The sequence below is a fragment of the Bidens hawaiensis genome, unplaced genomic scaffold (genome assembly GCF_021521415.1).
Source record: "Bidens hawaiensis isolate Kalapana, Puna unplaced genomic scaffold, B.hawaiensis_p1.1 tig00017354_1, whole genome shotgun sequence".
NCBI lineage: Eukaryota > Viridiplantae > Streptophyta > Magnoliopsida > Asterales > Asteraceae > Bidens > Bidens hawaiensis.
In genome coordinates, this window is record NW_027492629.1 from 267,262 (window position 1) to 293,721 (window position 26,460).

General features: G+C 35.7%; 1 pseudogene; it reads right to left on the reverse strand.

Annotated features, from left to right (window-relative positions):
- Positions 1-4,130, reverse strand: part of LOC143553729 (phytyl ester synthase 2, chloroplastic-like) — a 47,339-nt pseudogene extending 43,209 nt beyond the window's left edge.
- Positions 4,131-26,460: the final 22,330 nt, after the last annotated feature.

Below are 26,460 nucleotides of genomic sequence, written 5' to 3' on the forward strand. Positions count from 1 at the left end.
TTTTTAATTTTATACACGATATTCGTTACACACACACACACACACATATATATATATATAATTAAGATAAATGATAATGTACATATGCGTGCATTATATAAATTGAGATTAAATAAAAATATACATATGTGTGTAATTATGGTTTTTTTTAATTGGGATGAAAAATAAAAAAAATTAACTTTTACTTTTACTTTTTTTAAGATTTTTGTTTTTCATTGTTAAACAATTTTTTTATAATTTTTGTAAGAGTTTTTTTGTAACCCAAAATAATTCTCAGAGTTCTAATTTCTAAAAGTTATATTAGGATCCTCACCTTATATATATATATATATACTAGGTTTTATATCCTGTATTACTGGGTTGTTTTCATTTTTCATTTCTAATATTTACATAATTTTTTGGATTTTAATTTTAATTATTGTAAGGAAGTTAATAAGATACTTAGTGTTTGATTATGAAAGTGTTTCACAAATTAATGAGATGTTATAACTCATTTAAAAACTATATAAGTTTGGTGAGACCCATGACCCGCTTATTTTTATCTTATAAAATTATTTCTTAATATAAATAACACGTCTTTAAAATTAATCATATAACCTTTTTTATAAAAACGATATAAAGAATTATGTATTTTGTTTTTGTCATACACCTCTAAAAATAAATCAATCAACTTTTTTTTTTGCTCGATGCATGAGATAATGACATAATGCAAAAAAAAAAAAATCTAAATGTATTGATTAAACAAAATGTTATATAACACTTTTAAACTATTGACAAACGCTATAGAAAGTGCTTTTACAAAAATATTACAAATCATTCATGTATTACGAGATTGTTTTATATTATTTGTTTATAATATTTATATATACTTTTTGAATTTTAATTTTATATATTGTAACAAAGTTAATAATATATTTAGGATTTGATAATGAAAGTATTTCACACATAAATGAGATGTTATAACCCGGTTTAAAAGCTATATAGGTTTGGTAAGACCCATGACCCGCTTATTTTTTACTATAAAATTGTTTCTTAATTATAAATAATATCTTTTTTTAATAAGAAATTAATTTTTAGTTTATTCATTATAGGATTTCCATATCAAGTGTTTGGTGAGATTAATTTTTAATTTAGTGAGATGTTATAATTCGTTTAAGGACTATCTGGGTTTGGTTAAACCCATACATGTAAATTCGGGTCAAATGCATGAGAAACATTCATTCACAAGTAATGCAATCTGGTGGCTTAAGAGAATGTCCACCAACCTGAGAGCTTTTAAATCTTTTATTTATATATATTACTAGTTTTTATCCCACTTATTATGGGTGGGGTGGGGGGGGGTGTTTTTTTTTCGTGTCTAATATTTATATTTTAATGAATTTTAATTTTATTTATTTTAACGAAGTTTATAATTTACTTAGGGTTTGATGATGAAGGGTTTCACAAATAAATAAGATGTTATAACCCGTTTAAAAGTTATGGGCTTGATACCTATGTGCCGCTTATTTTTTTATTTTTTACAACAAAATTGTTTCTTAATATACATAATATTTTTTTAAAAAAAATATTTGATATTAATTTTTAGTATATCTTTATTTTATGGATTTTTATATCAAATATTTGATGAGATTATTTTTAATATATTGAGATGTTATAACCCGTTTAAGATTATCTGGGTTTGGTGAAACTCATACCCGTGAATTCGGTCAAATGCATGAGAAGTCTTCATTTATAAATAAAACAATCTGTTGGCTTGAGATAATGTAAGAAACAACCAGAGAGCTTTTAAAGGTTTCGTTTATATATATTTAAGATCAGATTCTTAGTTCTATAGTTTTTATTTTCTTTAATTTTCCTATTTTTTGCGCGCAACATGTGTTGTAATTTATTTAAATCTTCATATGTTGTTTTACATTATTCGGTTATAATATTTATATATATATATATATATTGAATTTTAATTTTATTTATTGTAAAGAAGTTAATAATATACTTAGGATTTGATAATAAAATGGTTTTATAAATAAATGAGATGTTATACTCGGTTTAAAAGCTATTTGGATTTAGTGAGACCAACGACCCGCTCATTTATTTATTTTTACTACAAAATTGTTTATTAAAATAAATAATATCTTTTAAAAAAAATGGATATTAATTTTTAGTATATTCCTATTTTATATGATTTTCGTATTAAATATTTGATAAGATTAGTTTTTAATATAATAAGATGTTATAACCCGTTTAAGAGTTATCTGGGTTTGGTGTGAGACCCATATCCATGGATTCGGGTTAAATGCATGAGAAACCTTTAAAATAAAACAATCTGATAGCTTGAGATAATTTAAGAAGCTTTCGTTTATATATATTTAAGATATTCATAATTAATTAAATGATAGTTTTATCTAATCACAACCACTAAAAGAAAATGAGATATGAGGTGAACAGTGAACCCGGCTCAAATACGGTCGTTTACTTTAATTTATCTATAATTTGAGGTACGAGGTATTCTTCATACTTTATAAAATATATATAGTAGAGAGTAAGAGTAAATCTTTATATGTAGAGGATATCTATTTATTATTCTATATATAATTATATGAGTGTGTAGAAAAAAGAAAAATATAATAATATAATTGGTCTATCGTTTGAGAAGTGTTTTTCTTCAATAAAACATGTGAAGTCGGATTTGCATAATCATTTGGGTGACGATTATATAATGATGCTTGTATTTGTTGTATTGAGAATGAGTTGTTTCTTAAGTCGCGATTGAAGATATTTTTCAAAACATAAAAACACGTAAGGAAAAATTATAATACGCAATATCTTTATATTTAATGACTTTGTATTTTATTGAATGTTAACGATATATTTTTGTTATGATAGTGATATTGCATTTTATTTATCTGATCAACCCGACCCGACCCGACCCGACCCAACCCATTCGGGCGCGAAAACTTTGACAATGAAAAATAAAAAAAAATAAGCTTTGAAAATTCAGAATCCATAGGAAAAAGTTTCTGGCTCGGTGGCTCCGCGAATGATTGTGACTGCTCTAATGTATGAGTGAATAAACAAGATCTCATATATTGAATAATTTGGACTTGAGGATTGGGGTAGAGCCGTAGAGACTCCATGAGTGTTCTTATATATATGAGTACTTGGAGCTTTCATGATGGTGTTGATTTCAGTATTGTATATTTGTATAAATATATAGCTAGGGAAGAGAAAGTGACCTATAAAAGACGTTCGGTCTGTTGTGGGAATATGAAGGCACCATATGTCAAAAATCTTTCAAACAAACAAAAGGGGATCATAATTCACCAAGAAATCCCAATAAAAAATCATTACTTTCTTAAAACATAGGATAGAAATATAGTACAGTCAATTGTCACACCCGAAAAATGAAAACTGAGGGTGCAAGAGAATGGTTATACGTGATAGTATTTTCAGAGAAGGCCAAGAAAATAAGTGCAAAAACACACACGTCCAAAAGAAAAATTGCTTACTGTCCTAGCCTTTGATAATGCATCAGGAGTGCATGCCCATTACCATCGATTCCTGGAGAAAAAAAAACACATTTCATCATATTATTTTTGAAAACACTACTTGCGCTGACCGAGTCGAAGGAGAGAGGAATTGTTGTTGAGAAAGTAACAGACCAGGTAACGTGAGTAGGAGAGGGGAATTGTTGAGGCGGGATCCGCATTCCAACAGCGAAAACCATCTCGGAGGTCCACCGTCTGATTTGGTTAACAAATATATAGATTGTTGGAAGTAGTCACGTAAGCACGTGGCTCTAATTTGTTGGTGTCTGGATACACTGTGTGCTGCTTTAATGTGGGCAATGGGGTTTCTTGGAGCAGATGTGGTACTGAAGGTGGCAGGCAAGATGTATGGACGAGGTGCAAGTGTGTACATGATGAAGATGAACAATATGAGAATTAACAAGGCAGTGTGGAAATATAAATAGTAATGTTCGGTTAGATTTTAATGTCGGTAATGAGTAACTCCAAACAATTAATTGATTGAACGAATCAATGAAATGACATATCTTCAAATAGTCTTTTTACACGGATCTGTTCTATACCATAATAGTTACCAACCATTCAATCAAGAAAGCAGATTTGGAAATCAAATAGTAATTATGATTAGATTTGATTGTTGTACAAAAAGTTTAAAACATTAAAATATTTTGGGATAAATGGATTGTCTAGCATGCAATCAACTCCGTTTGCCTTTTATTTAGAGGTAAACAAAACTCAAGACAAATAAAATTAAACACAACAATCTCTAACATATTCAATCATACAATCACAAAGTTCAGGAAAAGTTTTACGGTTTTATTGATATAGAATATAGTTCATCATTTAGTTCTAAGGTACGAGTATATGAAGCTAACTGTTGGGTTCCAGTGGTGATCAGTCAATGGTTTAACTTTTAAACTCGGTTTTAATAAATAGGTTTCATAATTATTAATCATATTAATATTGAATACGCAGCTGAATACAAAACGAGTAATCACCAAAAACGGAACCATACAGGATCCAGTTACATACAATACGAGTACTAAACGAAACAACCAAAGTAAATATAAATATTAACAGACAATATTTAAGTTTACCTCGGTTAATAAATAACCGATTGAGACACCGAGGTTCAACGAACGATGCTAGCTAACGAACCGAACACGGTGATAGTTGGTAGTGATGGCGCGTTGGCGGCAGGTGACGCGAACACGGCTGCAATACCAGATCAGCGGTGGCGGCAACAACACGACAACGATAGCGGTGCGGCTGTTGGCTGTAGCGGTGGTCGGATATGATATCGACAATGGTGGCTGGACCCTTTTTGGCTTGCGGCAGAATTGTCAAAAACAAACCCTACTTAATGTACGTGATATGTATATATATATATATATACATGCTCCAAATAACTTGGAGTAATATCCATGTAAACAAAAAAGGGTTTTATTTTAAGATAATATTAATAATATTATTATTTATCAATAATAAATTCTAACCGGGCCCAAAGTCCAACTCGTTCCAACACTCGTTTAAAGTCCGAACAACTATATTATCTATAACGATTATAAATAACAATTCCGTCATTTATCGATCAAACAATTTAAGCGGATTTTAGTTCGTTGCCCAAGGTGTAACTCTCACGGGTCACAACCCGGTCGGCTGCGTTAACTTACCCGAACTGGCCCATAGTTCCAACAGTCTCCCACTTGGACGGATTCGGTTAAGTTTCTCAATGCTGACAAACAGCGGTGCTCTAGCTACACATGGCTGCCACCCAACAAGTTATGACATTTTAAATTCATTAACCAAAAGATCTTGGAATACACTATTGCAAAATAATGAAAATATAGTAATCGTTGTCATCTATCCTTTCCGTATAAGACACCAATTGAACAATGAGACATGGATCAAATCAATCTCATATGGCGTTCAATCATTATCGTTTTCGTTCTCGAGTCAAAGTGGTCCAATCAAACACACAGTAAGTTTGGGTGAGGCCTCACACTTTACCAGTTTGAATCAACGAAGGCGCCAAGATGTCTAACTGTTACATATCATGTAAGAGTACAAAATCCCATCTTGATTACATACAACTCCCACTGAACTTCAGAATACTCCCAACCAATGCCTTTATGACTGGCAGTTACGCGACAGCGGTTGACACTGATCAAAGAATACCTTTAGTAAACGAAATTTCTAATATGTATCTCAGGTCTAAGGATACTAAATGAGCATACCAATATCAAATGCATCTTATGACTAAAATCCATGAAGATGATTTGATGCGAGTTACATCCAACGTCATTCACAATGAGGTCTGTGAGTTTGGAAGTCAACCCCTTGAGTCCAAAGTCAGAATAGTCTTAATTCAGAATCGTTCCCACGAGTCTGATCGACTACGGATAATTTAGAATACAATATTCATGGATTAAACGTATTAAAATGAACACAGTTATGATATTCAACGTTTGCATAACCATCAAAACAAAAGTGAACTCAAATGTATAACTGTTTAAATGTTCATACATCCAAATACTAAATCAAAACAAATTACTAGCCAATCTAAGACCGATAGCATCCCTGTGATGGTCATGCTTGTCCTGAGTCATCGGCTTAGTGAACGGGTCTGCTAGGTTTTGATCTATGTCTACTTTGCTTATTGAGATGTCACCTCTTTCCAGTATCTCTCGTATGAGGTGGAACTTCCTTAGAATGTGCTTGGCTCTATGATGAGATCTGGGATCTTTGTCCTGAGCAATAGCACCTGTGTTATCACAGAACACCTTAATTGGTTTGCGAATACTCGGAACCACATCGAGATTAGTGATGAACTTCTTCATCCAAGCACCCTCTTTAGCAGCATCCGATGCAGCTATATATTCGGATTCGGTGGTAGAATCCGCCACTACACTCTGCTTGGAGCTCTTCCAATAAATGGCTCCTCCATTGAGAGTGAAAACGAAACCTGACTGTGAGCGAGAATCATCTCGGTCAGTCTGGAAGCTAGCATCAGTGTAACACCTTACAGTGAGCTCCTCTTCCACTCCCCCAAACACCAAGAACATATCTTTGGTCCTATTCAAGTACCTTAGAATATTCTTTACAGCAGTCCAATGGGCCATGCCAGGACTCTGTTGAAAACGACTGGTCATGCTCAAGGCATACGAGACGTCTGGTCTAGTACATAACATAGCATACATGATAGAACCAACCGCTGAAGCATATGAAATTGCTTTCATATGTATAGATTCAATGTCCGTTGCCGGAGATTGCGATTTGCTCAACACGGTTCCTTTAGTCATTGGAACAGCTCATTTCTTGGAGTTTTCCATTGAGAAGTGTGCCATTACTTTGTCTATGTAAGTATTTTGACTTGGCCCTAGAATCCGCTTAGATCTATCTCTATAGATCTTTATTCACAGAATATATGCAGCTTCTCCAAGATCTTTCATTGTAAAACAAGATTCCAACCAGTGCTTAACTTCCTTAAGCATAGGAATGTTGTTTCCAATGATCAGTATATCATCCACATACAAGATGAGGAATGATATAGTGCTCCCACTAGCCTTTCTGTAAACACAAGGCTCATCTTCATTTTTGAAAAAACCAAACTCTTTGATTTTCTCATCAAAGTGAAGATTCCAGCTTTGAGATGCTTGCTTAAGTCCATAAATGGACTTGTTCAATTTACAAACCCTATTAGGATATTTTGGATCGAAAAAACCTTCAGGCTGAACCATATAGACATCTTCAGAAAGATGTCCAATAAGAAAAGCGGTTTTGACATCCATTTGCCATATCTCATAGTCATAGTATGCAGCAATGACAAGCAATATCCTTATTGACTTAGTCATAGCAACGGGCGAAAAGGTTTCATAATAGTCAACCCCTTGAGTTTGAGTAAAACCTTTCGTGACTAGCCGTGCTTTATAGGTTTGCACATTTCCATGCATGTCGGTTTTTCTCTTGAAAATCCGTTTGCTCCCTACTGCCCGATTATCGGGGGTAGCTCAACCAAGTTCCAAACTTGGTTATCATGCATGGATTGCATCTCGGAGTTCATGGCATCTCGCCATTTCTCGGATTCCGGATCCAAGATAGCAGATTTGTAGTTAGTAGGCTCGTCGCCAGACTCGGCTACTAATAAGACTTCGGGACCATCTAGATGCCATAAGTATCTAGAATTTGGTATGGGAGTTCTACTACTTCTGCAAACGCTCGTGTTCACGTCTGATGTATCAGCAACAACAACTTGTTGATCAGACGATCTCGGTGGTTGTTTGTGGTTCTCGAATTTCTTCAAGATCGACAATGTTATCTCCAGTTCCTCGATTGAGAACTTTCTTCTCAAGGAAGTGGCCTTTCCTCTTAATATAAATCGTATTTGTATCATGATGAAAGAAGTAACAACCGCTTTGGTTATAGTATCCGACGAAAAAAAATTTTATGCCGCGGGGATCAAGTTTGTCATCAGACTCACTTGAGATGTAAGCATCACATCCCCATACTCTAAGGTAAGACAATTTGGGCTTCTTTCCCTTATGCCATATCTCATATGGGGTTTTGTCTATCTTCTTAGTTGGAGCTAGATTAACAATGCGGGCGGCGGTAATAAGGGCGTAACCCCAAAAGGAGTGAGGCAAGTTAGTTCTACACATCATTGATCGAACCATGTTTAGCAAAGTTCTATTTCTCCCCTCACTCACGCCATTATGTTGGGGTATGCCAGGTGGAGTGAGCTGTGAAACAATTCCATGCTCTTTTAGATGAGTGATGAACTCTGAGCTGAGATACTCTCCACCTCGATCTGATCGAAGCATTTTAATGGTTTTACCTAGTTGTTTTTCCACTTCGTCTTGAAACTCTTTGAATCTTTCAAAAGTTTCGTTCTTGTGTTTCATAAGATACACATAAGCGTATCGACTATAATCGTTGATAAAAGAAACGAAGTATCTTTCATGGTTTCTAGTCATGGTTCTAAAAGGTCCACATACATCAGTATGTATGAGTCCTAACAGATCACTTGCTCGTTCACTTTTATGAGTGAAGGATTCTTTGGCGAGTTTTCCAGCTATGCAAGATTCGCAATCATCAAATGAGTCCGGTCCTGTGGATTCAATAATCCCTTCGGATTGGAGTCTTTTAACTCCTGCTTTGCTTTTGTGGCCAAGTCGGCAATAATGCCATAGAAAAGTATCATTGATGCTAGTCTTGATACGTTTTGAAAGATGATATACGTTATTATCAGTTTGAACATCAATTTCATAAATACCATTTCGAGGTTTAGCCTCAAAATAAAAGATATCATTTAAGTAAGAAGAAATAGCCATGCCATTAAAAATGTACTTAAAACCTTGTTCAAGCAACAATGAAAATGAAATGATGTTTCTGGTCAAACCAGGAGCATACAAACAATTATTCAAAGAAAGAACTAGGCCAGATGGACAAGTAAAATGAAAAACTCCAGTTGCCAGAACTGGTACTCTCTTCCCATCTCCAACGATAAGTTCCATGCTACCTTTATTCAGTTTCTTCCACTTCTCAGGCTCCTACAAGACATTAACAATGTGGAAACCACATCAGGTATCAAATACCCATGTGTTGCTAGAGACAGTGAAAAGTTCAATAACGTATATGGAAATACCTCGAGAAGAGCCTTCACCATTGGCCTTCCTCTTTGCTAGCTCAGCTAGATGCTCGGGGAAGTTACGCATCCAGTGCCCCATCTTGTTGCACTTGTAGCACTGGCGCTCCTCAGGGGGCGGCGGTGGTGCCTTTGCAACTTTCTTGTTAGTGTTGGTGGCAGATTTGGCAGCAACAGTAACTTTCTTCTTGCCTTTTCCCTTATAACCCTGATTCTTGGGTTTAGGCTTCTTTATACCAGCAGATCGGATCATTATAACTTGATTGGTCCTAGAAGGAATGTTCATCTCAGCCGTTTTGAGCATGTTGTGTAGCTCCGGCACTGTCTTTACCCAGGCATTCATGTTGTAATTCATTACGAACTGGTCGTAAGAGCCGGGGAGAGAGTTGAGGATGAAATCCGCTGCCATCTCATTAGGCAGGGGATAATCAAGTTTCTTAAGCTGATCGATGTGCCCCTTCATCTCTAGGACATGCACACTGACGGGAGACCCCTCTGCCATCTTGCAGCTAATGAGCTGCTTCATGGTGTCGAACCGTTCCTAACGGGCTTGTTTTTGGAACATGCCCTTGAGTTGCTCAAGCATCTCATAGGCACCAAAGTCTTCCAAGCCTTTAGCAAGCTCAGAAGTCATGGTGGCTAGCATAATACAGGAGACATCAGCCGAGTCATCCCTATGCTTCTCAAGAACTTTTCAAGCAACGACTGTGTTTTTTTCAGGCTCGGTTGAAACAGGTCCATTGAGAACATACAGGCGCTTTTCCATGGTGAGAACAAGTCTCAAGTTGCGGTGCCATTCGATGAAGTTGCTACCATTCAATTTATCCTTCTCAAGGATAGACTTAAGGGCGTAGGGTGAATTTTCGTTTGATGACATCTGTTTAATAAAGCAAAAGTAAATTTAATTAGTATTTTCGACGTTGTAATCCTATTATTAATGACCCAATTAACATTAATAAAATAGGGATTTGAGAATCTGGCTTCCAGTTAGTAATGGAAGCTGTAGCACACAACATTAGTAAGTGGTTAGGCAGATTGACAACGATTGCCAATTGTGAATAGAGCACAAGTCTCGGTTATGAGGCCTTTTAAGACAACAATTGCCCAAGTAGATACGTTTAGCCTCATTTATGCCCACCTTAGTCTTCAGACAGCTGTAGCACGTAACAGAAAAGTAAAGTAATAGTCGCCCTAGTACAAACACGAGTGAAAGGGTCGGATGTGTTAACGAAACCCTTTCACTTTGAAGGGATAGGCTAGAAAACAAGTGCAGTGCTGTAGATCCAAACACTTGAAATTTCGCAGTATGCCTCAAGTGTGGCTTATAGTAGGATGCATTAACTATTGATTTTAAAATTGGGATTAATTTTAGAATTTACCGAATAGAGTAAAAGTCCAGTTTTACAGTATTAATCAGGACAACTTGATGAACCCTTTTATCTCTCAGGACACTCAGTTTTAAATAACCTATTAAAACTAAGTTTGTCGTGATATGACTAACCAATTTTAAGTTAATAGTTAAACTATTAAGTTATGAGGTTTTGGAAAATCAAATTTAGTTTAATTTTGCAAAAGCTTAATTGGTTAATTAAAATTTATTTTAATATATATTTGGTATTAGATTGGTGGTATTATAACCTATTATCATCAAGCAAGCAACCACAATAGCAAACAGGAATATGTAAATCTTAAATGGCCAAAAGGTGATTGGTCTTGCTAGAGCCTATTAGCAGACCAATCGGGTCAAAGGGGTCACAACACAAAAACAACCACATGGATGGACACTTGGTGCATCCCGTCATCTTTGCTAACTCCCACTGACTTCAAGAACTCCGTGAGCTCGTCCTCGGTTTTTCCTTCGGGTCTTCATCATTACAATATTCACTAATACAAGTAATGAAAACCTAAACCCTAGCTATTACAAGTTTGAACCATCAAGGTGGCCAAAAAACCATAAAATAAAACCGAAGAATAAAATACAACTTTGAACCATCCATATGACCAAAATCAAGCAACCAATCACACAACGTCAGGCCATATTTACATAAATAAAGTTGAGCAATATTTTGGTCAAATAAAATAAATAAAAATTGACCAAACCAAGATTGCTCAAAAAACAAATCTAGATCAAAAACATCTACTAGCTTGAAGTTTATGATGTAGATCCGGTGAAAAGACCGGATTCGACTCGTATGTTGTAACCAAGGCTCTGATACCACTGTTGGGTTCCAGTGGTGATCAGTCAACGGTTTAACTTTTAAACCCGGTTTTAATAAATAGGTTTCATTATTATTAATCATATTAATATTGAATACGCAGCGGAATACAAAACGAGTAATCACCAAAAACGGAATCATACAAGATCCGGTTACATACAATACGAGTACTAAACGAAACAACCAAAGTAAATATAAATATTAATAGACAATATTTAAGTTTACCTTGGTTAATAAATAACAGGTTGAGACACCGAGGTTTAACGAAAGATGATAGGTGACGAACCGAACACGGTGACGGTTGGTAGTGATGGCGCGTTGGCGGCAGGTGACGCGAACACGGCTGCAATACCAGATCAGCGGCGGCGGCAACAACAAGACAACGATAGCGGTGCGGCTGATGGCTGTAGCGGTGGTCGGATACGATATCGGCAATGGCGGCCGGACCCTTTTTGGCTTGCGGCAGAATTGTAAAAAAAAAACCCTACTTAATGTTTACGTGATATGTGTGTATATATATATATATATCCAAATAACTTGGAGTAATATCCATGTAAACAAAAAAGGGTTTTATTTTAAGATAATATTAATAATATTATTATTTATCAATAATAAATTCTAACCGGGCCCAAAGTCCAACTCGTTCCAACACTCGTTTAAAGTCCGAACAACAATATTATCTATAACGATTATAAATAATCATTTCGTCATTTATCGATCAAACAATTTAAGCGGATTTTAGTTCGTTTCCCAAGGTGTAACTCTCACGGGTCACAACCCGGTCGGCCGCGTTGACTTACCCGAACTGGCCCATAATTCCAACAGCTAACTTATCATTTTTTTTAATATTTTATTTATAGATTGATTAGAAAACCATTTACTATTTGCAGCCTTGCATCCAGGCTCAGGATCAGGATCTATCTGTAAAACTAGGTAAGTCATAGGGGTGGGAAGCGATCTAACCAAAGTCACAGATGATGTCTGCCTTTCACGTTTTTATAAATTGTATCCATTGTATCAAACAATTTAACAGTTCAAGATGGTCGAGTGTTGTGTGTATATGTTCTTGTACCAAAGTTTTCCTGATCAGACGGTTTTGAAGAGCCATAATGAAATCGGAGGGAAATCACGACTAACGTTCATGATGAACATGAGTTAGGCCAAGAAAATAAGAAGTAAAAGTCACTGAACTTTGAAGGCCATGTACATTAACGGACAAGATGAAGCGCAAGAAGATAAAACCAATCTGATGTTGTTGTCATGGATTAGGACATATGAAGAGCTGTCGTGTACCAAAGAAAGAAAAGAACTAAGGCGTGTTGAAAAGGAACAATGTGAAGAATTCTGTAGGTTATATTTTTATTCAGTGACATAAAACGAAAATACCCAAAGGGTATAAATACATACACAATACAAATCCAAATAAAGCAAAAGATCACCAATAAGAAATAAAGATAAAGAACATAAATAATTATATCTTTCTATACTCCCCCGCAAGTTGGAGCATGAAGATTACAAATTCCCAACTTGTCCAGTAGAAATCCCAACTATCTAGCACCAAGAGCTTTTGTGAACAAGTCAGCAATATGTTCCTTAGTATTAATGTGCAACGGTTCAATATCTTCCGACTCCACGCGTTCTATTACAAAGTAGCAATCCAATTCAACATGCTTCGCGTGCTCATAAAAAACTGGAATATATGTTATATGTTTGTCATCTAGATTTTCACAAAAAATGTGTAGGGCCGGTCTGGGAGACATCCAAATGTTTCAAGAGCCATCAAACACATAAAACTTCACTGACTGTCTATCCCAAAGCCCAATATCAGCCTAAGTAGAAGACCTAGATACAACGGATTGCCTTTTCAATTTCCAAAAAATAGGAGCACCTCCTGTAAGTAAAACATATACGGGTTGTGAATGACTTTTATCTTGACACCCAAGCCAATCCTAATTGGTATATCCAATGAGATTCATCCACCACTCTTTGGAAGTAAAATACCTTGACCAGGATTAGATTTTCAGTATTTGAGAAATCTTATAGCTGCTTCCATATGATTTTGTCGAGGATCATCAAGAAACTGACTAAGAACATTGACAAAACAAGTAATGTCGGATATAGTGGCTTGTATATAGAGAAGGCGACTCACTAATCGTCTATATTTTCCAGCATCAACACACATTTCCTCATCTTCCCTACCAAGTTTCGTTTTCTACTTCATAGGAAAAGCACTTGGTTTACAACCCAAATACCATTATCTTACAAAATGTTCATCACATACTTTGTAGGTCCACGTGGGGTGTACGGATCTAACGTGTTCGAGTGAGCGAAAATCACTTGAACCGATAAGTATGAATCAAAACCTTGAAAAAGAAAATTGTAGAAGTAGAAAGAGATGAACACAAGAAAATCACCAAAATAACTTTTTGGATTTCTTCATTGGTTTTGTCGGTTTCTCGTATGAGAATCCGAAAACCAAAATAATAAAAAAGGCAAGTGTTTTGAAGAATTCATGAAGAATTCTCCTTTATACAGTGAGGTGACATGTTGGGCTTGGTGGGATTTATGTCCACCACCCCAAGCCCATTACATTAATGGACCATTTCCACCAACACAACTTTCTAACAAATCATATTACGCCAAAATATAAACGACGGTCAATTATCGTTGATGTCACAATATCAATGACGACAAATACAAAGACGAAGTTAAAAACGGTATCAACAAACTCCCTATTTACGCCTGCTCGTTACCCTTTTGATTCAGTTCTTCATGTCATCAGTTTCTCAAGAAACTCCTCTAATTTAGCTCGACGCTCTTCAGAATGCTTCAGTCTTGTCATGATCAACCAGATGATTAGCAGCTATAGAATTAACGGTCCAGTTTGTTGAGCATATATTATTGTTCATCGTTATGATTGCTTCTAATCACCTTCTTTGAGAGTTTTTGTCATTACTTTATTGTGATTTTAGGAAGGTGACCATCAGAATACTCTCCCTGATCAATAGATCTTGAGTTGAAGCGTCAAGCGTCAGCATCATTATCTTGATCGTCATTAGTCATTGGTGAGAAGCATCCAAAATGAGGCAGAGAATCCCCATCAGATACTATGATGTTGCGCGTGCTGGAGCTGGAAGGAACTTTCTTGGTGAGTTCATCACTATCTTCAAATGAGCAAGGACCAACAAAATCTGCACCCAAGAAAAAGCCAAGCACACACAAAATATTTCCTTTTTTAGCTTCAATTTTATTTTTGTTTTACTACGTTTTATCGATTTATTTTAAAAAAAGTATGAAAAAGCCATAAATATTTAACGAACCGGGAAGAGAAGGAAAATATTTTTGAATTTTTCATAAACATAAGTTAAACAAGAAAAAAAAATTTCTTTTTTGGGAACATTTTCAACAACTATAATCAAGGAAAACAAAAAGAAATAAAATAAAATAATATATGAAGAAAAAAACCAAACCTAGGTGAGAAAGATCATAACATGCGATCACATTGAATGAAATGCCCTTCACATTATATCTATTTCAGCTATTATTTCAGCTTTAACTTAGATTCATTGATGATATATTGATCCAGTTTAAACATAACATATGTTTCCAGAATCTTATGATATTGATTAAGTAATAATTATGCATAAATTATGTGTGGTCCCCACTTATAAGAATAATGATGCCTCAAATATATGTTCAAGGCTTATTATGTTTTCTCCATATTACCCAAATTGACTTCAATCCCCTTGTATTTGGTCGAAAACTTTTACAACAAAATAATCTTTTAAGATATTTGCAAACTTTTACAAACAATAAAGGTTGAACCATGGACTCTCTTGCCACACAGTTCGGTTTTACATGCTTCTCATTCAAGGTGTTTAGGACTTATTCTTTTCAGGCTTATTCCCCCCCCCCCCCCTCTCAGGTAGTTATAATATACCCTTTTATGTTTGTCTTTTATCAACATTATATGTTGATTTTAGAAATTTAAGAACTTCTATAGTTTAATTCTGCTTCTTCTTTTGAATTTTCAACATTTGAGAACAAAATAGTAAACATTTAACATTTTTGGGGTGACCAACCGCTAACCGGCTTGTGTATGACAAAATAATCACATTTCTGCTTATCATTCGGAAAACCATAGCTTGAGACATGCACACCCTTTCAAAGAGTAAGACCACTAAATCTAGCAGATTTAGTTTATAACACATTGGTTCATACTTGACAAGTCAAGACTATCAAGCACATTAGATTATGAGCTTATTGCTCCTCCTAACCATTTTATTCATGAGCTAGTAGCATTCAGTCAATATATCATCAGTTCCCAACAGTCGGATCAATTTATCAAAGGTTCAAAGTTTATGACTCCCTCTAAAACCAAGAACTTTCTTTTTGAAGTATTTACATATTTTCTAAAGATTGAAGAAAATAAACAAATATTTACAGAAAAATAAATTGTATTTACACAACCTTCCAAGTTGTTTAAGAAAAAAATTTACTCGGGGTTCTTCATACCTATTAAGCTCAATAGGTATCTAAAACGAGTTTTATCAAAAGCTTTAGTAAAAAGATCAGCTAGATTTTCTAAAGTGTCAACACGTTTTAGGTTAATAAGTATCTTTTCCATGAAATCTTGTATGAAATGATGCATATGTTTCGTGCGTGAATGTTGTACAGGATTGCGTGCAATATCCACGGAAGCATTTTAAGAAATGAAAATGGAAGTGTTTAAGAATTTCAAATCGTATTCCTGCATTTATTGTTGTATCCACAAGACTTGTGAACAACATCAGGAGGCAGTCACATATTCAGCTTCAACAAGGGAAATTAAAATGATGGTTTGCTTCTTACATTGGCATGACACTAAATAGTTTCCTAACATCTGTTTCCTGTTAAGATTACAACCTCCTAGATCGGATTCAGTGTAAGCAACAAATGAGAAGTCATCACTTCCAGGATACCATAACCCAAGTTTAACTTGTCCCATCAGATAACGAAATATTCATTTGACTACTTTCAAATGCAATGTCTTTAGACTAGCTTGATGTCTTGCATAAATACAGACGACAAACATACTATCGGGTCTTGATATGGTTAAGTACATGAGAGAGCCAATCATTGCACGATATTGATGAGGATCGACGTCTTCACCTTCTGAAACAGTGCCCAGTTGGTGGTTAACCTCTATAGGTGTGCAAAGTGAAGAGCAGTCGGATGTATTGAACCAGCTCAACATGTCATGAACGTATTTGGTTTGATCAAGAAAGATCCCATCAGATGAATAATTCACTTGCAATCTAAGGAAGAATGTAAGCTCCCCATAACACTAATGTCAAACATAGATTTAATGATGACATCAAAATCCTTGCAGAGCTTATCATTCGTAGATCTGAAAATGATGTCATCCATATAGACTTGAACCAATAACAAGTCATTACCCACTTTCTTGATTAAGAGAGTGTTATTAACAACTCGAAAATACCTCATTTAAGTTTAAGCCAAAAATGCCAAATTATAAAGTTTAAGGACTGGAAGTAAAATTTTTTACTTTTAATCCCTTCGCACGACGCGAATGGACCAATCAAAATTCCTTCGCGCTACGCAAAGGAATGGAATAGTAACTGACCTAACAGTCACTTCGCGCTACGCACATGGGCAACCAGGACTCCTTTGCACTACGCGAAACCTCGTTGAGTAATCAGAGACATGTGTCCAACCACGTGTCTACACGTGACATGACTGTACAGGCCACGTGTTAACACATGGCAGACTTAGACAAAATGCTGCTTCGCACGACGCAAAGTAGCACTGACATAGTTCCTTCCCGCGACGCGAAGGAACCAAAATTTTCCTATAAATAAGGGGTTACGGGATTGAACCTCTTCATCCCTAAAACAATCTCATTTTCACATAGTTAACCTAGGAACCCATGGCCAACTTTCCCGGCCAACCGATGACTCATTTTCTCGAAGTACGTGCAAGAAGCGAAGTCCTGAAGCACTTTTAAGTAATCAGAGACACGTGTCCAACCACGTGTCAACACGTGGCATGATTGTATAGGCCACGTGTTAACATGTGGCATGATTTTACTGGCCACATGTCAACATGTGGCAGACTTAGACAAAATGCTGCTTCACGCGACGCGAAGTAACACTAACATAGTTCCTTCGCGCGGTGCGAAGGAACCAAAATTTTCTTATTAATAGGGGGTTACAGGACTGAACCTCCTCATCCCTAAAACACTCTCATTTCATAAAGTTAATCTAGCAATCCGTGTCCAACTTTCCCGGCCAACCTAGGACTTGTTTTCTTGAAGTACGTGTAAGAAACGAAGTCCTGAAGCTTGCTGACGTCCAACTGTCCTTGTTATCAAAACCCTGCCAACAATTTGCTGCTATTTTCTTATTATTATCATTCCGAGTGCTCGTATTAAGGTAGGGATAATGTTTAAGTTATTTAAGTTATAGCTTAGACATTAGAAGAGGCTATGGCCTTTAACCTTGAAAAGATTTTTAAGAATTCATAAACGTTTTCATAAACTTTACTTCTTAACAAAGTAATGTTAACAAAGTTATATTTTGATGGGCATGTAGTAATTGTAAGGGGGATACCACTAGTAGTGAGTTTCTTTCCGAAGGAAAGTAATTCGTATAAATCCCAATCAACCACGGGACCCGTTTACTTACCTCAAGAAACTCACCAACGTGTTAGAACCTATTAAGCCAAAGCATGCTATATCAAATGTCACATTAAAACAAGTGTTTTCATCAAAAGACAAAGTTAAAAACTTTATCAAGGTGAAACTAAGCTCAAGGGCAATAGCTTAATCAAGAAACACCATTCAAATATTTATAAGAATCTATTTATTTATTGGTTAACATCCTTCTCATTCACAATCAAGAAGGTTTTTTAAACGAACACCGATGGTACATGTGAATATGTTAAACCTTTACAAACAGCAAAACAGATTTATACTCTATAAGATGAACGTATTGTTTGTATTAAAGAGTCAGTCAAACGTTTAAACGAGATTACGTGATCTCTAAATGTTATAATACAAAGTTGAAAATAAGAGCAACTCAGACCGATTAAACATGTGTATGGATCCAAATATAATTATCTAGCCTAAAACATGCAAAGGCTATGTGGCCGTGGGCTAACAATCATAACTAGTTCTTCAATAGGGGCTACGAGGCTCAGAGAACTTTTGTGTATGTAGAGAAATGGTAAAAATCCTAGAAATAAAATACTTTTTGCTGAGCATGCATAGAAAACTATATTTGTATTGTAACTATAGTATTAAATACTTTTAGAGTCATACGTGTTCACCAGAACATAGCTGACGTATTTTCCCACCCATTACATGTAACTAAGTTTTAGTAAGCAAAAGCAAGGATTGGAGTCAACATGAAGATAGAAGCTCACGATACAAGATGGCTCAGTTTTGACAATGAAACCCTTGTGATAAAAACAATGTTTCGTAAACGAATACTCCGGTGTTTAATTCCCAAATAAAATTTTAATGTAAATTATTATTTTATAAACTTATAGTCTTCCGCTAAAATTAACCTATAACTTTGATATATTTACAAAATAGGTACCAATTGATGGTCACACTTCTAGTCCCTAAGTCAGGGTGTGACATGTTAATATGTCCACGAGCGAACCCATTCTCATGTAAATGATAAATGGGAGGATATTTTGGCATACCAGGCACGAGGAGCTTGATGAAGACCATATAAAACCTTGTCAAGCTTGTAAACTTTGTTCGGATGATCAGGGTCTTCAAAGCCACGTGATTGATCGACATACACCTCCACTGAAATTTCCCCACGCAAGAATTCACTTTTTACATCCAGCTGATAACCCTTAAACCGTTTGTAGGAAGCACAAGCCAAGAAGATGCGAATTAATTCAAGATGAGCAAATGGAGCACAAACCTCTGTGTAATCAATTTATTCTTGTTGATCAAATCCTTGAACGACCAACGTAGATTTATTATGTATAACCACTCCACGATCATATTTCTTGTTCTTAAATACATGTTTAGTATCAATTGGATAAACCACTAGACGACGATCAACCAAATTCCAAACTTGAAGTTTGTGAAATTGTTGAAGCTCTTAATGCATAGCTTCAACCCAACTATTTTCTTTAAGAGCCATTGCAAAATTCATGGGTTCAACTTGAGAGATGACACAAGTGTATAAACACTCATTCACTACATCATGATGAGTCAGTACCCCAGCGGTTGGATCACCAATTATGTTTTCTATGGGATGATTCTTGTGAATTTTGAGAGTTGGAATATGACGTGGATTTGATTTGAATCAATTTTTTAACGTTTCTAAGAATACTCGATAAAATGAACCGTTAGCGTCTGCTACTGAGAAATCAGCATTAGAATCTTGAAAGACTTTAGTTTCTTGATTTCCTTTAGGTGCGGTAACTTCATGAACATTTGAGCTTGAAGAGAGGCTTGAATCAAAATCAAATGGAGAAGAAGTTGTGGTGATAGATTATGGAGGAATGGTTGAACATGTAGTAAAACTTGGTGAATCATGAAACACATCATCATCAGAATCTCTCCAGCAGGCTTATATGTATTAACATATGCAGATAGCTTAGGAAGAACATTAAAGGTATTAAAAAAGCCATCTTTGTTAAATAACCAATCGGGGCCGATGCCAAACTTAGGAATTATATACTTACTGCAATCAACATGACACGCCTCCTCTACTTTTCCCGAAGACTTATTAAAAATTCATTTGTTCGGTGAGTTGGATGAATATCCAAGAAAATAACCTTCAACAGCTTTCTCACCAAATTTAGTCGACCAGTCTCGAACAAGTAAGGCAGTGCAAGGGCACCAAAAAAGCTCAAAGTAAGATAAATTAGGCTTTCGATTGTTTAAACGTTTATAACGAGTCTTGTTATGCCTTTTAACAGTCCAAACCCTGTTTAACACATAAGAAGTTTTGTTCCCCGCCTCTGCCCAGAAAGTGACATGAAGCTTTGAATCAGCTAGCATGGTCCTTGCCATTTTAACCAATGGTTTGTTTTTCCATTTGGTCCCTTTGTTTTGCTGAGGGACATAAGGTGTGCTGAATTGATGATGTGCTCCTTTTGTAAGAAAAATAAATCCGTTGAACGATTCTTGAATTCCGTGTCGTTATCACTCCTAATATTCTTTACATGTAAGCCACAAAGGTTCTCCAACTTCACGATTTGATACTTCAAAATCTTTGTTGTTTTGTTTGGTTCTTAGAAAGTAAACTCACGAAAACCTAAAATATTCGCTAGTAAAAACCAAGCAATAAGACTTACATCCAACACTTTGGACACCAATAGGACCGAAGAGATCCATATGAAGTAGTTCTAGTGGAGTGTTGATGGAATTGAGAAGTGTTGACTTGTGAGACTTCTTCTTTTGCTTGCGCATCTTGCATGAAATACATTGATCATTTAAGGCGAATGATTTTTGGGAACTCCAAACACAAGGTCATGTCAGACCAAATAATTCATCTTGCGCAGATGGATGTGTCCCATTCTTTGATGCCATAAAATAGACTCTTTCTACGAAGCTTTACTAACTAAACAAGTTGGAACATCCATTTTAGTTGCCTTGGCAGCCATATTGAGGATATAAGTGTCATTCCTCCTGTTAGCTCTTGTCATAATCCACTCCTTAGGAATAACAAATCCTGACTTCACAAGCAAACACTTAGTCTTGGTAAAATGAGTTGAAAAGTCTTTTTCGAGACTTGGGAGACACTTAGCAAGTTGTACTTCAATTCTTCAACATAATGGACATGGTTCAAAGCTTATACTTTCATTTGTTATAGTTCCTTCACCACTGATTATTCCTCCCTTATTACTAGTAAACGCCACATATCCACCATTTATCGGTATGAAATCAACTAGGATGTCTTTGAATCCTTATCATGTGCCTAGAACACCCACTGTCAATATACCATGCATGTATTATTGAGAGTTCTCATTGGATGAACCTCAACAGTTTTGGTGGTAGGCAGTGGTGTGACATGTGCCATGAGAGCAACCTCAGATGTGTCCACAAACTCTTCCATCTTCTCATCATTAACAACATTAGACTTCTTGATCTCAGCATTCTCCATCTCATCCTCAGAATTCCTTTTACTGTTAGATTTAGTAAACTCTTCCACGATACCCTCTATATTCTCATTAATCGACATTAACCAGCAATATTCACTTTCTCATCACCAACATACTCTTCTTCAACCTTAGCAACAACCTTCTCTACCACATTACCATCAGACTTAGCAAACAAAGAAATATTAACCACTAACTCCTCTGCATGTTGACCCCAATCCATACCATATTTTTTAAAGGCAACCATCACCTTAGAAGTCATTCATTCTATTGTTTTGAGTAGGCAGTAAGCTTGGTGAAACTAGAAGGAAGTTCTTTTGAAGGTTCACACTCTCTAGCAAAGTGTCCGAATTTGTAACACTTATAGCACTTTACCTTGCTTTCGTACAATCCATTATTTGAATTTCGGATTCCCCCAAGCGGTCGGCGACCATATTTCTTCAAGAACTTCTTGGTACGAACTGTTAGCATGGCCATTTGCCATTGAAGATCCATTTCTTTGAGGGCTTCATTTTCGATATTTTCCAAGTCTTCATCAATGAGAGAAGGGTCGATGAGGCGACCAACAACAAAAGCCTCATAAGAGGTAAGGAAAGAAGTGAATAGAGCCACATGTTGCTCGAGAACATGTGCATTTCCTTGAGATACTACTTCCTTGCTTGATGAACTACTTGAAATTCGCAAGCTTCCATATCCAACATCATGATTGACCACCAAATAAACACCCTTATCACCATCAACACTGGAAAAGAATGCTACTCCAAATTTGGAAGTATTATTAGCATTTAAGTAATACATTAAAGGATCGTGAAGCTGTTGATCTTTATCGGTGTTTTGAATTTTCTTATCCATGTCATAAGCTTAAAGTTTACCAATGAGATCGCTTATAGTCATATCAGAAAGATCCCGAGTCTTTAAGAAGAATGTATGCATCTTCCAACTCATTAGAGCATCCAACAGTCTAAAAATTAATCTCTTACTGAGTGAAGATTATGTTAAAGTTGCACACTTGCTGAGTAAATGTGAAAAACGAGTGATGATATTCTCAAGTGACTCATTTTTCATGTGCTTGAAAACACTGAATTGTTTCTTGAGCAAGGTCATCTTCCCTAATGTTCTAAGGTGTCACATAAATCCTTGGAAGTTTTCAGCTGTTGAAAGCTGAGAAAGATTGCATCGACTATACCCATGGTAAGAAAAAAAATCATGCTTTATGTTCACAAAAATATTCCTTATTTTCTGCCTCTGTGTATTCATTTAATGCAATAACCATACATAGGCGATCAATAGTAGCAGGATTGTGAGGTACAAAATAGCCTTATTCAACACATAACCAACACTTAGCTTCAAGTGACATAAGAAACGCCTTAAAACGCGGTTTCCACTTCGAATAATCCTCCACCTTGGTAAGCCTATGTGGCTTTCTAAGGGTTTCAATATGCTGGTCAAAGATATTAACATCCAATGAAGACATGATGATCAACTTCAATTATTTTCTCAGTAGTTTATTTCTAGCCTAAGAAACTTGATTTCTCGTCGCACATGCTTGAGAAATTATCGCAAAAAGTTAAAAAAGAATATTCTCCTAAATTTTGAGGGAAGAAAAGTAATAGCAAGACACACTAATTTTGAGTTGTGAATGCGAATCGACTGAGTTGCAAATTACCTGAGTTACGAATTTCCCGACTGGTGAATTGACGGAGTTACGAATTACCTGAGTTGTCAATTGCCGGAGTTACAAATTGCATGAGTTGCGAATTGAGAATTTGACAAAGTTGCGAAATTTGACCAAGTTGCAAATTGCGAAATAACAATATTGCAAATTGCGAATTGCTAATGTTGCAAATTGCGAATTAACAAATTTGCAAATTGCCTTAACCTGAACAACAACTAGAACTCTCAAAATCAACTAAGAATATGTCCAAATCAACTCCAAACGTTATGTTTACATATCATAATAGAAGATACCAATCCACACCCAAAAGTACAAGATATTCTTACAAACACACCCTAAAACTTCGTAGATTTGAATTTTTACGAGCAAAAAACCCTAGAAAGGAAGGACACTACAAACAATCGATTTTAGTCTCCAAAAATGATCCAAAAACAACTGAAACGAGCACAAAGGCTCTGATACCACTTGTAGGACCATGTGGGTTGTACAGATCTAATAAGTTTTAGATCTCATGTGTTCGAGTGAGTAGAAATCATTCAAACCAATAAGTATGAATCAAAACCGTGAACAAGAAAAATGTAGAAGTACAAAGATACACACGAGCAAATCACCAAAATAACTTCTTCGATTTCTTCGTTGGTTTGGTCGGTTTCTCGTATGAGAACCCGTAAACCAAAATAATTCAAATGGAGAGTGTTAGGAGAGTTCATGAACAATTCTCCTTTATACAGTGAGGTGACATGTTAGGCTTTAGGTCCACCATCCCAAGCCCATTACATTAAGGGACCATTCCACCAACACAACTTTCTAACAAACCATCTAACGAACTAACTATTAGTTATAAAAATGAATAAACTAAAATGATGAACAACAATTGTCGATGACAAAATATCAACGACAACAAAATATCGATTCCGGCGTCAAACACTGTATCAACATAATTTATTTAACAGAGGACAAGGCCATCTTCTTTCCAAGCAACTTCAATCCCCAGAAGTATTTCCATACACCGAGGTCTTTGAATCTAAATTTTCCATTAAGAAAACCCTTTGTTTATTCAATTTTCTTTGATTTTTTACCCACTATGATAGAATCATCTACATAAATAAGAACCATCACAAATGTACTTGTTGTTTTAAATATAAAGTGAGTGATCGGGATTAGATGTTCAAAGCCAAATTCGTGTGAAACAGGTGTAAACTTTTGATACCAATTCCTTGATGCCTGTTTAAGCCCATAGAGAGATTTCTTTAGCTTGCAAACCTTTGTTTCATTTCCTTTGTCAAAACCTTGTGGGATCTTCATGTAAATTTCTTCGTCCAAGTCACCATGCAAAAATGCATTATTGACATCCAACTGATGAATTATCCAGTTCTCCTTTACTGCAACTACCAAGAGTGTACGAACGATGACAAGTTTTGTTACCTGGAAAAAGGTGTTATGGTAGTAAATTCCTTCCATTTGAGTAAAACCCTTTGCTACCAACCTTGCTCTGTATCTTTCTATCTCCTTGTTTGGTTTGTATTTTAACTTATACACCCACTTTTAATCTATGGCTCGTTTTCCCTCTGGTAGATCCTCAAAGGTCCATGTGCCATTAGTCTCAAGTGCATTTATTTATTTCTTCAATGCCTCTCTCCAAATTTCATTCTGAACTGCTTGCTTAAAAGTATTTGGTTCATCAATTGAACTGATGACCGCCAAAAAAGCTTTATGTTTATCAGAAAATTTATCATAGAAAAGTAAAATTAGCAATAGGGTATATCGTCGAAAATTTTTGATTGGGCTCAGGTGAAACTTGATTAATGGATGGTGGAAGATTCACAACATAATCATTGAGTCGAGCAGGACGGGTTCTAGTTCATACTAGTTCGTAGTTTTCCCTGGTGGGATCTTATTGTTTTGTTATGTTTGGGTCGTGGGTTCGGTCACATTGGCTTGCCCAATGTCTATATTTTGGTTCGTGGATTCTGCCACTTGGGACAACCCTTCGTTTTGTGGAATATTTCCACTGTTTACATTATTTTGCATGGAAACATCTCCTTCATGCATATTCTCGTCCAAACTATTGTTTGGACTATCTCGTCCCGACATGTTTTCTTTATATACATTGTTCGTGTATTCGTGCAGACTTTAATCATCATAATACCATACTGGAAAATAAAAAAATGTCTAGTTCTTCATCTTTCTCTTGGTGAACGTGAAAGTCATGGGGAAATTTTTTTCCAACAAACCTCACATCTCTAGACACTATTATCTTTCCATTTTTCACATTATAAATCTTGTAACCCTTGGTATCTAGTAGATAACGCAAAAATATTCATGGTTTTCCGCTTTCCTCAAACTTACTACCCTTTGTTTAGTGCTAGGATAATATGTAAGGCACCCAAAAACCTTTAATCCTTCATACTCGGGTTTTTGTCCATATACAATCTCATAAGGGCTCTTATTTTCGATGAATTTTAAAGGAAGCCGGTTTATAATGTAGGTTGTCATCATGATCCACTCTCCCAAGAAACATGTGGGAAATTTAGCTTCAAATTTCAAAGCCCTTTCTGTTTTGAGGAGATTTTGAGGAGATGACGGTGTTTTTTTCCCACCACTCCATTTTGTCGTGGGGGTATGTGGACATGTGGTCTCTGGAAGAATACCATGCTCGGTGTAAAAGTTGAGCATTTTATTCGAGGTAAATTTTCTTCAATTATCACTTCTAGTTCTTTTGACAATTTTATCAAACTGTGCATTAATCAATTTTTGAATGGCAAATAAACAACTACTTGCTTCCTACTTGTGTTCTAAATAGAACACCTGCACAGACCGATAAAATCATCAACTTTGGTTAAAAAAATAGTTGGCATTTGTGAGTGAAAGAGACCTATATTGTCCCCAAATATCACATTGTAAAAAGCTCAAAACAACTTTGGGTTATTATTGAACTTTTCGGAAAAGGTAATTTTGTAAATTTAGCCCCGGTGCAAGAATCACAAAACATACCATTTATTTCTGAAGAGTCATTCTTAATGAAATCCAAAAATGAAGTTTTCCATAGAAAGCATGACCAATGAATTTATGTCATTAATCACTACCAGTTTTCATTACTTTTCTCTCGCTTCCCACCATGGTCAGTTGATTGAATCCTTACTTGCATTTAACCACCCCAATCAATCTCCTCGAGTTAAGGCATGCATAACACAAAATTCAAGGAAAACGTTTCAGTGCACTACAAATCATTCGCTAGACTAGTGACATATAATAGATTGCAAGTACATG